The 12,602-nt window shown below is 41.4% G+C and overlaps 1 protein-coding gene across 1 annotated transcript in view; it reads left to right on the forward strand.

Annotated features, from left to right (window-relative positions):
• The window catches only part of LOC118358877 (protein O-linked-mannose beta-1,2-N-acetylglucosaminyltransferase 1-like), a 116,192-nt gene extending 107,031 nt beyond the window's left edge, over window positions 1–9,161 (forward strand). The window contains exon 22 of the transcript XR_008080027.1: window positions 9,021–9,161. The gene's annotated coding sequence lies outside the window, so the exon portion shown is untranslated. The remainder of the gene's footprint in view (window positions 1–9,020) is intronic.
• Window positions 9,162–12,602: the final 3,441 nt, after the last annotated feature.

Raw genomic sequence — 12,602 nt, forward strand, 5'->3', positions numbered from 1 at the left:
TGAGTTTAAATGTATTTGGCTAATGTGTATGTAAACTTCCGACTTCAACTGTAAGTGCTGTCACTAACAGACACAAAATACTGTACGCTTCATTATCCAGATGAATGGCTTACTGCAGCACATAACTAGTCTAGGGAAGGGAGGGTGTGAATGTGTTCAAGGTTATCAAAGTGTTGTGTTTTTATTGTAGTTTTTATTTGTATTAGTTTTAAGATTAAAAAAAAATATCAGTTTAGTTTGAATTTGTTTTCACATCCACTTACTAGTTTTCATTTAGTTGAGGTTTTATCGAAACATTTCTATTTAGTGTTTATATTATTTCGTTTCAGTTTTAGCATGAGGGGCAGAAAGTAGCCTATGCATTGGAGGCTAGCAGCCATTAACAGGTTGTATAGTTTAGGTGTTTTTGTGGATGTCACTTCATGTCACCGTGGGCCAGTAATGCATAAGGTGATGGGTCAGATTAAGTTAGGTTTAAAGGCAGGCTCAGTGAGATGACATAGATGCACTAAGTAAACAGTTGTAGTGGATACATTTTCGCAACAACCAGAAGCTCTGTGGTGTGAGGCGAAACTTGTCAGCTGTTTTGGTCCGGTAGCTACCAGGTTGAAGCAGCATGAAGCGCACTCGTGCATCTGCGAAGGTACTCTGTTTGACCATGTGAGGGCAAAGTCTTGCATCAATGGCCACGTTAAAGTGGATCACCTTGGTCAAGTCAATGACCATCGTTGGTTACTGCCTTTCAAAGTGTTTCAATCAAAAGTTTTGGGAAAACGTGGTCACATAAATAACTGAGGGAGATTTGACCAAACTTTGCATTTGCACAGTTCTTCCAGTAAATAGTTTTTGTAAAATGTTCACAGACTCTATGAAATGATAACCTCTTCCTAAATATTTGGTCAAATTATACATTTTCTGTATGGTTTCCTAGAAACAATTGTGGCTCAACTTACTCAACTTTTGAGCTAACGTAACTATATTTTGAGGTTGTAAGTAACAAGAACATTTCCCAGGACATAGACATATCTGATATTGGCGGAAAGCTTAAATTATTGTTATTCTAACCGCACTGTGCAATTTACAGTATCTATTACAGGGAAGGAATACCATGCTATTGTTTGAGGAGAGTGCACAGTTTTGAACATGAAAAGTTATTAATAACCAAATTAGGCACATTTGGGCAGTCTTGATACAAAATTGCAATGGTTCATTGGATCAATCTGAAACTTTGCATATACACTGCTGCCATCTAGTGACCAAAATCTAATTGCACCTGGGCTGGAATAATACATTATGGCCTTTCTCTTGCATTTATTTGTATTATTTTTTAACAGATCTAATATGATTTATTCTCCTACATTCCTTTCAAATTTCCACAAACTTAAGTGTTTCCTTTCAAATGGTATCAATAATATGCATATCCTTGCTTCAGGTCCTGAGCTACAGGCAGTTAGATTTGGGTATGTCATTTTAGGTGAAAATTTAAAAAATATATATCCTTATGAGGTTATTAATTAATTTATCCCACTCTCCCCATAACTCTATGCTCAAGGACTACTTTTAACAATTTACACTGAAGGAATAAACCCCATGGGAAAAGATGTAAGCAAGTTAGAAAAATAAAAAAATCTAACATGAAAGTGTATCCTTGTTGCTGTTTGGGCTAATATAGTCTAAATGTTTGCCTTGGGGTAAGTTGAGTCAATGATTGTGCCAATGTTAAGTTGAGCAAATTGAAGTGTTTTCTTCCCAAGCGTTATGCAAGGCATTATCGCTAGGATATGAGTCAACAACAGGGCGTGGTCTATGTTAAACGTATATTTGTTAAAGAGCAAAGTGTTTGTTAGGTGTTAAGCCTGTGTTAAAAGATCATTAAAATCATTAAATTGCAAGAAAAGCGATTGATATAGTGTTGAATTTTGTTTGGGAAGGCAGTGATAATATTTAATTCAGGACAGAAATTTGTAGGCAGCTTAACTTACACTGTCCCGCAGCTCAACTTAGCCCAAGTTGTGCCCAAGTTGTGCCATGAGACCACTTTTATGATCCAATTTGTTTTACTGTAATGTTCATATGAATTCTGATTATTTACAGGGCTACACATCATCCTTAAATATATGTCTTTGTTAGAAAGAATGTTATATTTCCCTTGACCATTATTCGAATCACACAGTTATTACCTTTCTAAGAGTAATAAGCACTTGTTTGTAGGACTTAAGGTGTTGAAACCGAAATGTACTTACCCAACCCTATCTTTCAGCCTGTTTGAGCCTTCACTGCAGATATAGGAGGATATAGAGAACCTGCTCCCTTCTAACAAAGCACATCTGGTGTTCTTATGGAGAGTCTGTGTCTCTGAGGTCTCCCGCTGGCTGGCTGCATGATGGAGAGAGGAGAGCAGCTCTGCCTTTCTTTGTGTAAATATCATCCCTGGTCCCCGTGGACTTGCTTGGTGGAAACACACAGAGAGGAGTGGAGAGACGGTGCCGGCAGGGGTCAGTCTTGATTTTATTACACAATGGAAAATGGAATCAGGGTGTCAAGGGGTTTTGTTGTCGAATATAATGGTGGATCTTATTGGGATTTGTCATATGTGCGTGTTGGGTGGGTGGGGTGGGGGTGGGGGTTGTGTGTGTGTGTGTGTGTGTGTGTGTGTCTTTGTATGCTTGTGTTTGTGCATGTGTCATGCGTGTGTGCGTGTGTGTCCACTTAATATTCGCATTAGCTTTGTGTGCGTCTTTTCCAGTGATTCACCACCATCAGCAGTGGTAATTATTCCCGGGCCCATTGCTCTTCTAGCTCATTGTTCTTACGTGAGGTGAGCTTTATGCAGCCAGCCAGCGGGAGACCTCAGAGACACAGACTCTCCCTAAGAACACTAGATGTGCTTTGTTTGAAACACGGCGCTTTAAGTGGCTCTATGTAAGTTACTCCTGGAACTCGTTCTGCCATCTCTGTCACTGAGGTGGGAAGGTGGGAAGGGTAACATATCAGCCATATACTCATGTATTATCACACACCGAAAGAGCAGGAGGGGAGCAATGATCTTTTCTCAGCTAGTAGGTCACATCCTGTCCAATTTGAACAGCGTGAGGAAGAACCATGAAGCCGCTGAAAAATCATACAGGTTATTGTAAACATAACTTTGCATTTCTCCCTCAGACATGGTGTGTTGTGTTTTCTGTACGAATGGATGGTCTTCTTTTATAGTTATTAGATGGTGTTTGATGGATAAACCTTTCAGTGCAGGGGCCACAAGTATGTGAAGTCACCCAGATACCCTTGTTACATTACACAGCGGTGCCTGTTATAGACAGTCTTTTGAGAAAACCTTCCTTCCTCCCAGTGTTGGTCTGTCCTCCCACTCCACCTCTGTCTGTTATTATGTGTGGTATGGATGATGGCTATCAAAGTGCACATCACTTTCTGCTTTCCTATTTAGCCGTTTTAAATTGGTCTAAATTCAACACCCCTTCCCTCCTCCTTCCCCTCTCTTATTCATGCCTTTGAAATGAGCAATATTTGGTGACGCATGCACTCATTAACCTGGGGAGATTGTAGGGATAAACAATCTTGTGTGATTGTGTTCGGAGGGTAGACTGGGGAACTGGAGGGGGGGGTTGGAGGTAGGGGTGGAGTGGGGTCGATTCTGGATGGTTGCCTCATTTGGGACACCAGGCAGCAGAGTACCAGTGGGCCCCCTGTTCCCTCTGCCCCATCACAGCATCACAGAGATTATTGCAGTCTAATGATCTAACATTGGAATCTGTCGGATCATCTTCTGTTTATTATGGGAGCTAGGATATGTGTGTGTGTTTGTGTGAAATTAGTTGGTTTTATTCTGATGTGTCCTGTGAATCAGAAACAGGTGGGACAGAAATGCAGTGACTGGAACAAAGAAACTTCCCTTTGACTCAGTAGGTCTACTGTACTGATGATGTCTGTGGGATAATATATAAGAGCTGTATTTTCTCTTATGGCCACTCAGGGTCAGTGTTTAACATTCTCCAGTGAAACACAAAGGAATATTGCCTTACCTTTAAATAAGGTACAGTACTGTAAGGTAGATAATCTATAGGCTCTATAGAGATGTTTCCGCTCTGCTTAATCAGTGTGGATGTGGAACGAGGTCAATTTCACATTTCAAATGGACACTTTTTCTTTAGACAAAATCAACAAACAAAAAAAAGAGTAATGTGAAAAATATAACTTTCAGTTCCAGCCTTTCACCCGAATTGAATTTCAAGATGTCAAAGTGTTTGTGCATAAGAGACTCTATATGGCTGCTGCCTGGTTTCAGTTTTGTGTGTGTGAGTAGAGGGAATGCTGTGATCTGTTGCACTATGAATCATGTGCTGTGCTGTTCCAGTGATTCATGAGCTACGCAGTGTTCTGTGCTTTGTTGTTCTGTGCCGTGTTGTTCACCATTCCCCACTGTGTTGAGCTCCCTTGTGTAGTATAGTGTGTAGTATAGTGTGTAATATAGACATGTTCTCAGCCTGGTCTCAGACTGAACGTAGCATAGTAAATATAAATCCGGGACACTCAAATTAATATGATACACTACACGGCCAAAAGTAGGTGGGCACCACTTCAAATTTGTGGATTCGGCTGTTTCAGCCACACCCGTTGCTGACAGTTGTATAAAATATAGCACACAGCCATGCAATCTCCATAGACAAGCATTGGCAGTAGAACAGCCCGTAATGAAGAGCTCAGCAACAGCGGCTCAGTCATGAAGTGGTAGGCCACACAAGCTCACAGAACGGGACCGGCGAGTGCTGAAGTGCATAGCGCGTAAAAATGATCTGTCCTCGGTTGCAACACTCACTACCAAGTTCCAAACTGCTTTTGGAAGCAACGTCAGCACAAGAACTGATTGTCGGGAACTTCATGAAATGGGTTTCCATGGCCGAGCAGCTGCACACTAGGCTAAGATCACCATGCACAATGCCAAGCATCGGCTGGAGTGGTGTAAAGCTTGCCACTATTGGACTTTTGTCACAGTTTTCTTCTATCTCCTCCTCTGACGAAGAGGTGTAGCAAAGATCGGACCAAAATGCAGCGTGGTAATTTTCATACATGTTTAATAACGAATAAACAAGAACAATACAAAAACAAGAAACGTAACACAAAAACAAGAAACAGCCTATACTGGTGAAAACTAACACAGAGACTGGAACAATCACCCACGAAACACTCAAAGAACATGGCTGCCTAAATATGGTTTCCAATCAGAGACAACGATAAACACCTGCCTCTGATTGAGAACCACTTCAGGCAACCATAGACTTTTCTAGATAACCCTACTAATTCACAATCCCAATACCTACAAAAAACCCAAGACAAAACACACCACATAAATAAACCCATGTCACACCCTGGCCTAATAAAGAAAACACAAAATACTAAGACCAGGGTGTGACAACTTTGGAGCAGTGGAAACACGTTCTCTGGAGTGATGAATCACGCTTCACCATCTATTTGGTCTGGGGTTGTTTTTTATACTTCAACTTATTTCCAGTCAAGGAAAATCTTAATGCTACAGCATACAATGACACTACAGACAATTCCGTGGTTCTACATTTGTGGCAACAGTTTGGGGAAGGCCCTTACTGGTTTCAGCATTACAATGCCCCCTTGCACAAAGTGAGGTCTATACAGAAATGGTTTGTCGAGATCGGTGTGGAAGAACTTGACTGGTCTGCACCGAGCCCTGACCTCAACCCCATCGAATACCTTTGGGATGAATTGGAACGCCGACTGCAAGACAGGCCTAATGGCCCAACATCAGTGCCCGACCTCACTAATGGTCTTGTGGCTGAATGGAAGCAAGTCCCCGCAGCAATGTTCCAACATCTAGTGGAAAACCTTTCCCAGGAGATCGGAGGCTGTTATAGCAGCAAAGGGGGGACCAACTCCATATTGGTCCCACATGATTTTGGAATGAGATATTTGACGAGTAGGCGTCCACATACTTTTGGTCATGTAGTGTGTGTTGCCTTTGGTATGATTATATGAGACAGAAGGTTACTTAAAATTAAGGCAAAAACTAAAGGAGTTGGGGTGGGTAGCCGTATAACATGAACATTTTTATTTATTTATTTTATTTCATTTTTATTTCACCTTTATTTAACCAGGTAGGCTAGTTGAGAACAAGTTCTCATTTGCAACTGCGACCTGGCCAAGATAAAGCATAGCAGTGTGAGCAGACAACAGAGTTACACATGGAGTAAACAATTAACAAGTCAATAACAGAGTAGGAAAAAAAGGGGGAGTCTATATACACATTGTGTGCAAAAGGCATGAGGAGGTAGGCGAATAATTACAATTTTGCAGATTAACACTGGAGTGATAAATGATCAGATGATCATGTACAGGTAGAGATATTGGTGTGCAAAAGAGCAGAAAAGTAAATAAATAAAAACAGTATGGGGATGAGGTAGGTAAAAATGGGTGGACTAGAGAGAGGAGAGGAGAGCTGACTGAATCTGGGTCTGTCTGATGCTCATTCAGCCAGCCCAGCAGACAACAGTTGAGAAGGAGAGAGCCAGAGAGAGCGAGAGAGAGACAATTGGCAGAGTTCCACTTATATACATAGTGATATCAATCAGAGCAGTAGAAAGAGAGACCCACCCCTTGTTTATGTCCCCATTTCAAAGCAGTAGAGGTAAGAAATGGAGAGGAGGGAAATGAAGATGATAGGGAAGGAAAGTCATGTTATTCACTCCAACCACAGGGATTCCAGTGTGTCTTTACTGAACTGTTTAGTCCGTTGGGAAGGTTGAACACCTAATGACCTAAGTTCTACCATGCCACCCCGCTCCTCCGTACACTCCACTGGCTTCCGGTCGAAGCTCAAATCCACTACACAACCATGATGCATGCCTAAATAGCAGCAAGGGTAACTGCCCTCCCTACCTTCAGTCTATGGACAAATCCTAAATCCCAACACGAGCATTCCGTTCCGCCCAACCCAACCCTACAGGTCCAAAGCTTGTCTCTGTCCTGGCACCCAAGGGTGGAACCGAACCAGCTTCCCTCTGATGCTAGGACACCAGTCCTTGTTCATCTTCCGAAAACATCTGAAACCCCTTTTCAAAGTATCTTAAATAAGACATCGCAGTCTCAGTCTACCCCCCCAAAAAACCTGATCATTTCATTGAGGAAAAAAATGCACTTACCATGACTGTGATATGTGACGAAATAATGGTTTTAGTTTCATGTCTCCAAACAATAACAAAGGCAGCGCCATGGGAGACGTGCGTGTTTGTGTTTGTGCCAGAGAGCTGCTTACAATTCAACATATGCATTCATCTACAGTACCATTATCTCATGCATGAGAAGGTAAAATAACATATCATTCAAAATACAGCTGAAGTCGGAAGTTTACGTACATACACATTAGCCAAATAAATTTAAACTCAGTTTCACAATTCCTGACATTTAATCCGAATAAAAATTTCCACAACTTGGAAGACCCATTTGCGACCAAGCTTTAACTTCCTGACTGATGTCTGGAGGTGTTGCTTCAATACATCTGCATAATTTTCCTGACTCATGAAGCCATTTATTTTGTGAAGTGCAACAGTTCCTTCTGCAGCAAAGCACCCCCACAACATGATGCTGGCACCCCCGTGCTTTACAGTTGGGATGGTGTTCTTCGGCTTGCAAGCTTCCCCCTTTTTCCTCCAAACATAATGATGGTCATTATGGCCAAACAGTTCTATTTATGTTTCACCAGACCAGAGGACATTTCTCCAAAAAGTACAATATTTGTCCCATGTACAGTTGTCTGTACTGGGTCTGAAGTTCAAATGTATGCAGATGATACAGTGATATATGTGCATGCAAAGAGCAAACAACAAGCTGCACAAGAACTCACTACTGTAATGGTCCAGGTTACAAAGGGGCTCAGTGACTCGTGTTTGCATCTCAATGTGAAAAAAACTGTCTGCATGTTCTTTACAAAGAGGGCAACAGATGCTACTGAGCCAGATGTCTGTGTCAGGGGAGAAGCTCCAGGTGGTATCTGATTTTAAGTACCTTGGCATCATACTTGATTCCAACCTCTCTTTTAAAAAGCATGTGAAAAAGGTCATTCAGATAACCAAATTCAACCTAGCTAATTTCCGATTTATACGAAATTGTTTGACCACAGAGGTAGCAAAACTGTACTTCAAATCTATGACACTCCCCCACTTCACATACTGCTGGACTAGTTGGGCCCAAGCTTGCTGTACAACATTAAAACCTATCCAGTCTGTCTACAAACAGGCTCTCAAAGTACTTGATAGGAAGCCCAATAGCCATCATCACTGTTACATCCTCAGAAAGCATGAGCTCCTGAGTTCGGAAAATCTTGTGCAATACACCGACGCATGTCTTGTATTCAAGATCCTAAATGGCCTGGCTCCCCCTCCACTCAGTATTTTTGTTAAACAGAAAACCCAAATCTGGCAGCAGATCCACAAGGTCCGCCATGAGAGGTGACTGTATAGTTCCCTTAAGGAAAAGCAAATCTGCTTTCTCTGTGAGAGCTTCCCATGTCTGGAATACACTGCCATCAGACACACATAACTGCACCACCTATCACACTTTCACAAAATGTATGAATACATGGCTAAAGGTCAATCAGATTTGTGATCGTAATCCCTAGCTGTGTGTTGCCGCTTTCCATGTTGTCTGTAGCTTGTGAGGTGTGGAAACACTTTGTTGCTTTTAGGAATTTTGTCTTACTGCTTTTTGTTCTGTTGCTCTGTCTGCATGCTACGTCTTGCTTGTCCTATGTTGCTCTGCGTGTGCTCACTGCTCAATGATTGTCTATATTGTAATTGTTTTTAATAACCTGCCCAGGGACTGAGGTTGAAAATTAGCCGGCTGGCTAAAACCGGCACTTTTACTGAAACGTTGATTAATGTGCATTGTCCCTGTAAAAATAAAATAAACTCAAACTGTAGTCTGGCTTTTTTATGGCGGTTTTGGAGCAGTGGCTTCTTCCTTGCAGAGCGGCCTTTCAGGTTATGTCGATATAGGACTTGTTTTACTGTGGATATAGATACTTTTGTACCTGTTTCCTCCAGCATCTTCACAAGGTTCTTTGCTATTGTTCTGGGATTGATTTGCACTTTTCGCACCAAAGTACGTTCATCGCTAGCAGACAGAATGCGTCTCCTTCCTGAGCGGTATGAAGGTAGGCATTGAAATACATCCACAGGTACACCTCCAATTGACTCAAATTATGTAAATTAGCCTATCAGAAGCTTCTAAAGCCATGACATAATTTTCTGGAATTTTCCAAGATGTTTAAAGGCACAGTCAACTTAGTGTATGTAAACTTCTGACCCACTGGAATTGTGATACAGTGAATTATAAGTAATCGGTCGGTAAACAATTGTTGTAAAAATGACTTGTGTCATGGACAAAGACTATAGTTTGCTAACAAGACATTTGTGGAGTGATTGAAAAACGAGTTTTAATGACCCCAACCTAAGTGTATGTAAACTTCCGACTTCAACTGTACCTACAGATGCAAACGCTTTGAATTACATGTGTGCATACATGTATACACTGAGTGTACAAAACATTAGGAACACCTTCCTAATATTAATACAGTTGTGTGAAGTTAGCTGTGTGTATCAAGAATGGTCCACCACACAGCTATCTGTTTTGTGTGAAACCCAGCAGCATTGTAGTTCTTGACACACTCAAACTGGTGCGCCTGACACCTACTACCTAGACCATACCTCATTCAAAGGCACTTTAATATTTTGTCTTGCCCATTCACCCTCTGAATGGTACACACGCAATCCATGTCTCAATTGCCTTTAACCTATTCCCCCTTCATCTACACTGATACAGTTAAATGTACAGTATCAATCAACAGTCCTTAGGCTAGTTTTTTAATTGGTTCAAAAACCACCCCGAAATGTACATGCAAATGACAGGAAAATGACAAATCCTTTTACATTCCCATAATGCTCCCTCATGATCTTTTTCTGATTCCAAACTCCTTCCTAAATGTCTTCAGCTCAAATGGTGCAGAATGTTTTTTTTTTTAACTTCTTCTCCTCCCTCCCTCATTCAAACGTTAATACGACTACACTGCATCTCTCTACTCCATTCTAATGACAGGGACTAACAAGGTGCAGATCTCCCGACGCTATAGAGAGAGAGAGTCTGTCCTGTAGGCTACTTAGGGGAACAACTGGGGCCAACAATTAATATTTAAAAGGACTTACACATCAAATTAGAGATGTCCTTTAGTGTGTGCTGGTGCCTGATAAAGCCTAAAAAAAAGCCTAATTTGCATTGCAACACCCCATGGTGGTGATGCCTGGAAGGGTTTCACAATGTTAGGAGAATTAACACAACCTCTCTTTTTGTTGTACAATCGCCTTTGTTGAAACAAACTGTGTCTCAGGTTTTAATGTCACGTTTAATGTCACAAGTCCGGTGAAATGCCTTTCTTGCAAGCTCTAAACCCAACAATGCAGTAAGCAATATCAATGTTGTACTAAAAATAACATAAGGTTGAACAAAACCACATGACAAATAAAAATAAGAAATAAGAAGAACGTGAGAAGTAAGCAATCGGTGTCAGTTCCAATACCATATTTACAATGTGCAGGGATACTGGAGTGATAAAGGTAGATATGTATAGGCCTAGGCATCAGGATATATAAATAACAGATTAGCAGCAGCGTGTAGAGTGTGTGTGTGTGTGTGTGTGTGTGTGTGTGTGTGTGTGTGCGCATGAGTGTGTAGAGTCCTGTGAGTGTGCATAGAGAGAGTGAAAAAAATAAATACAAGGGTTCAACTCAGGTAGTCCATGTAGCTATTCTGTTATCCATTTAGCAGTCTTATGGCTTGGAGATAGAAGCTGTTCAGGAGCTTGTTGGTGTCAGATTTGATGCACCGTTACTGCTTTCTATGTGGAAGCAAAGAGAACAGTCTATAGCTTGGGTGTCTGGAGTCTTTAATGATTTTCTGGTCCTTCTTTTCACACCACCTGATATGGAGGTTCTGGATGTTAGGGAGCTCAGCCCCAGTGATGTCCTGGGCTGTCCACACCACCCTCAATAAAGACAAATGTATTTATAAAGCCCTTTTTACATCAGCAGATGTCACAAAGTGCTTATACAGAAACCCAGTCTAAAACCCCAAAGAGCAAGCAATGTAGATGTAGAATCACGGTGCCTAGGAAAAACTCCCTAAAAAGGCAGGAACCTAGGAAGAAAGCTAAAGAGGAACCCGTCTCTGAGGTGCACAGTCGCCCACTGTAGAGCCATGCAATCGAGGGCAGTGTTGTTCCCATAGCAGGCAGTGATGCAGCCAGTCAAGATGCTCTCAATGGTCTCAATGCAGCTGTAGAACTTTTTTAGGATTTGAGGGCCCATGCCAAACCTTTTGAAACTCCTGAGGGCGATGAGGCGCTGTCCATTTTGTGGACCGTTTGAACCTTTTCAGGAGTGAGTTCCAAATATCTCTAACGGTCACCCCAGCGTGAGTTTTTTTTCATGCGCGTGATGTTAGAATGCAGTCACTGTTCCAAAATGTGATTGTTACGCCCTCAACCCAAGACACGCTCCCTGCTAATTATCTATAGGCTATCTTTCAACTATATTTCAAATGATTTTCTAACAAGTTTTATTCTCTGATGTGTTCCGCCTCCTCATTAATTAATATAGAAGTAGTCAATTTCACTGTTGTGGACTATTTATGTTTGAAGCTTTACTGTTCCATGAGAGCCCAAGCACTTCTCCAGTGTTTCCTCAGATCAAGTATGCAGACAACTTTTTCTCCCTGGCACACTTTCGGTCTGTCGTTCACCTTGCCTTCATTGTTGTTTTCCTTACAAATAACAACTTTGGACATGTGTGCATTCCTATCAAAGTAAGTGCCTTATTTTCTGTATATTATGCTGTAGCATACCGTATGCATGTTTGGAGTATAATGTATTTACTGTTTTATTCACACTTTTGAAGTTCTGGTGACAAATCATGCATTCCACTTCTTGCATAGATTGTAATGGACACAAATGATGTGTATAAAATACTTTTTTGAAGGTTGTACTGATAGTGATGAGCTAATGCTAAGCTATTTGCCAGCTATGTGTGGCGCCATGTTTGTTGACATTATACAATGCATTCTGGGTGTCATGTAAGCGTCTGTCAAACCAAATGTTATAACAAAAAGAGGTGAAGGGATGGTTCACTCATGTTTTGAGTATACTTCCGAAAGTGAATGAAGGGAAGTTGTTGCAGGCCAGTGGAATTAGGAGGTGAAACTCACAATAAAATAAGACAGGGGGAGACCATTTTACGGTGCTCAAACAAATGTTGTTTTGTAATAAAGGTTGTATGGAATGGGGAGGGGAGAAATACAACTGAAAGGCCTCTCAGGTAACGGGGTGGGTCACTCTGTGTATGGCGTGGTGGCTGTTCGAACCACCTGTGTTAACCTCTCTGGTACAAGACGCTAGCGTCCCACCTCGACAACAGCCAGTGAAATTGCAGGGCGCCAAATAAATAAAAAAAACAGAAATCCCACAATTAAAATTCCTCAAACATACAAATATTATACACCATTTTAAAGATACA

Source organism: Oncorhynchus keta, chromosome 26, assembly GCF_023373465.1.
Source record: "Oncorhynchus keta strain PuntledgeMale-10-30-2019 chromosome 26, Oket_V2, whole genome shotgun sequence".
Lineage (NCBI taxonomy): Eukaryota > Metazoa > Chordata > Actinopteri > Salmoniformes > Salmonidae > Oncorhynchus > Oncorhynchus keta.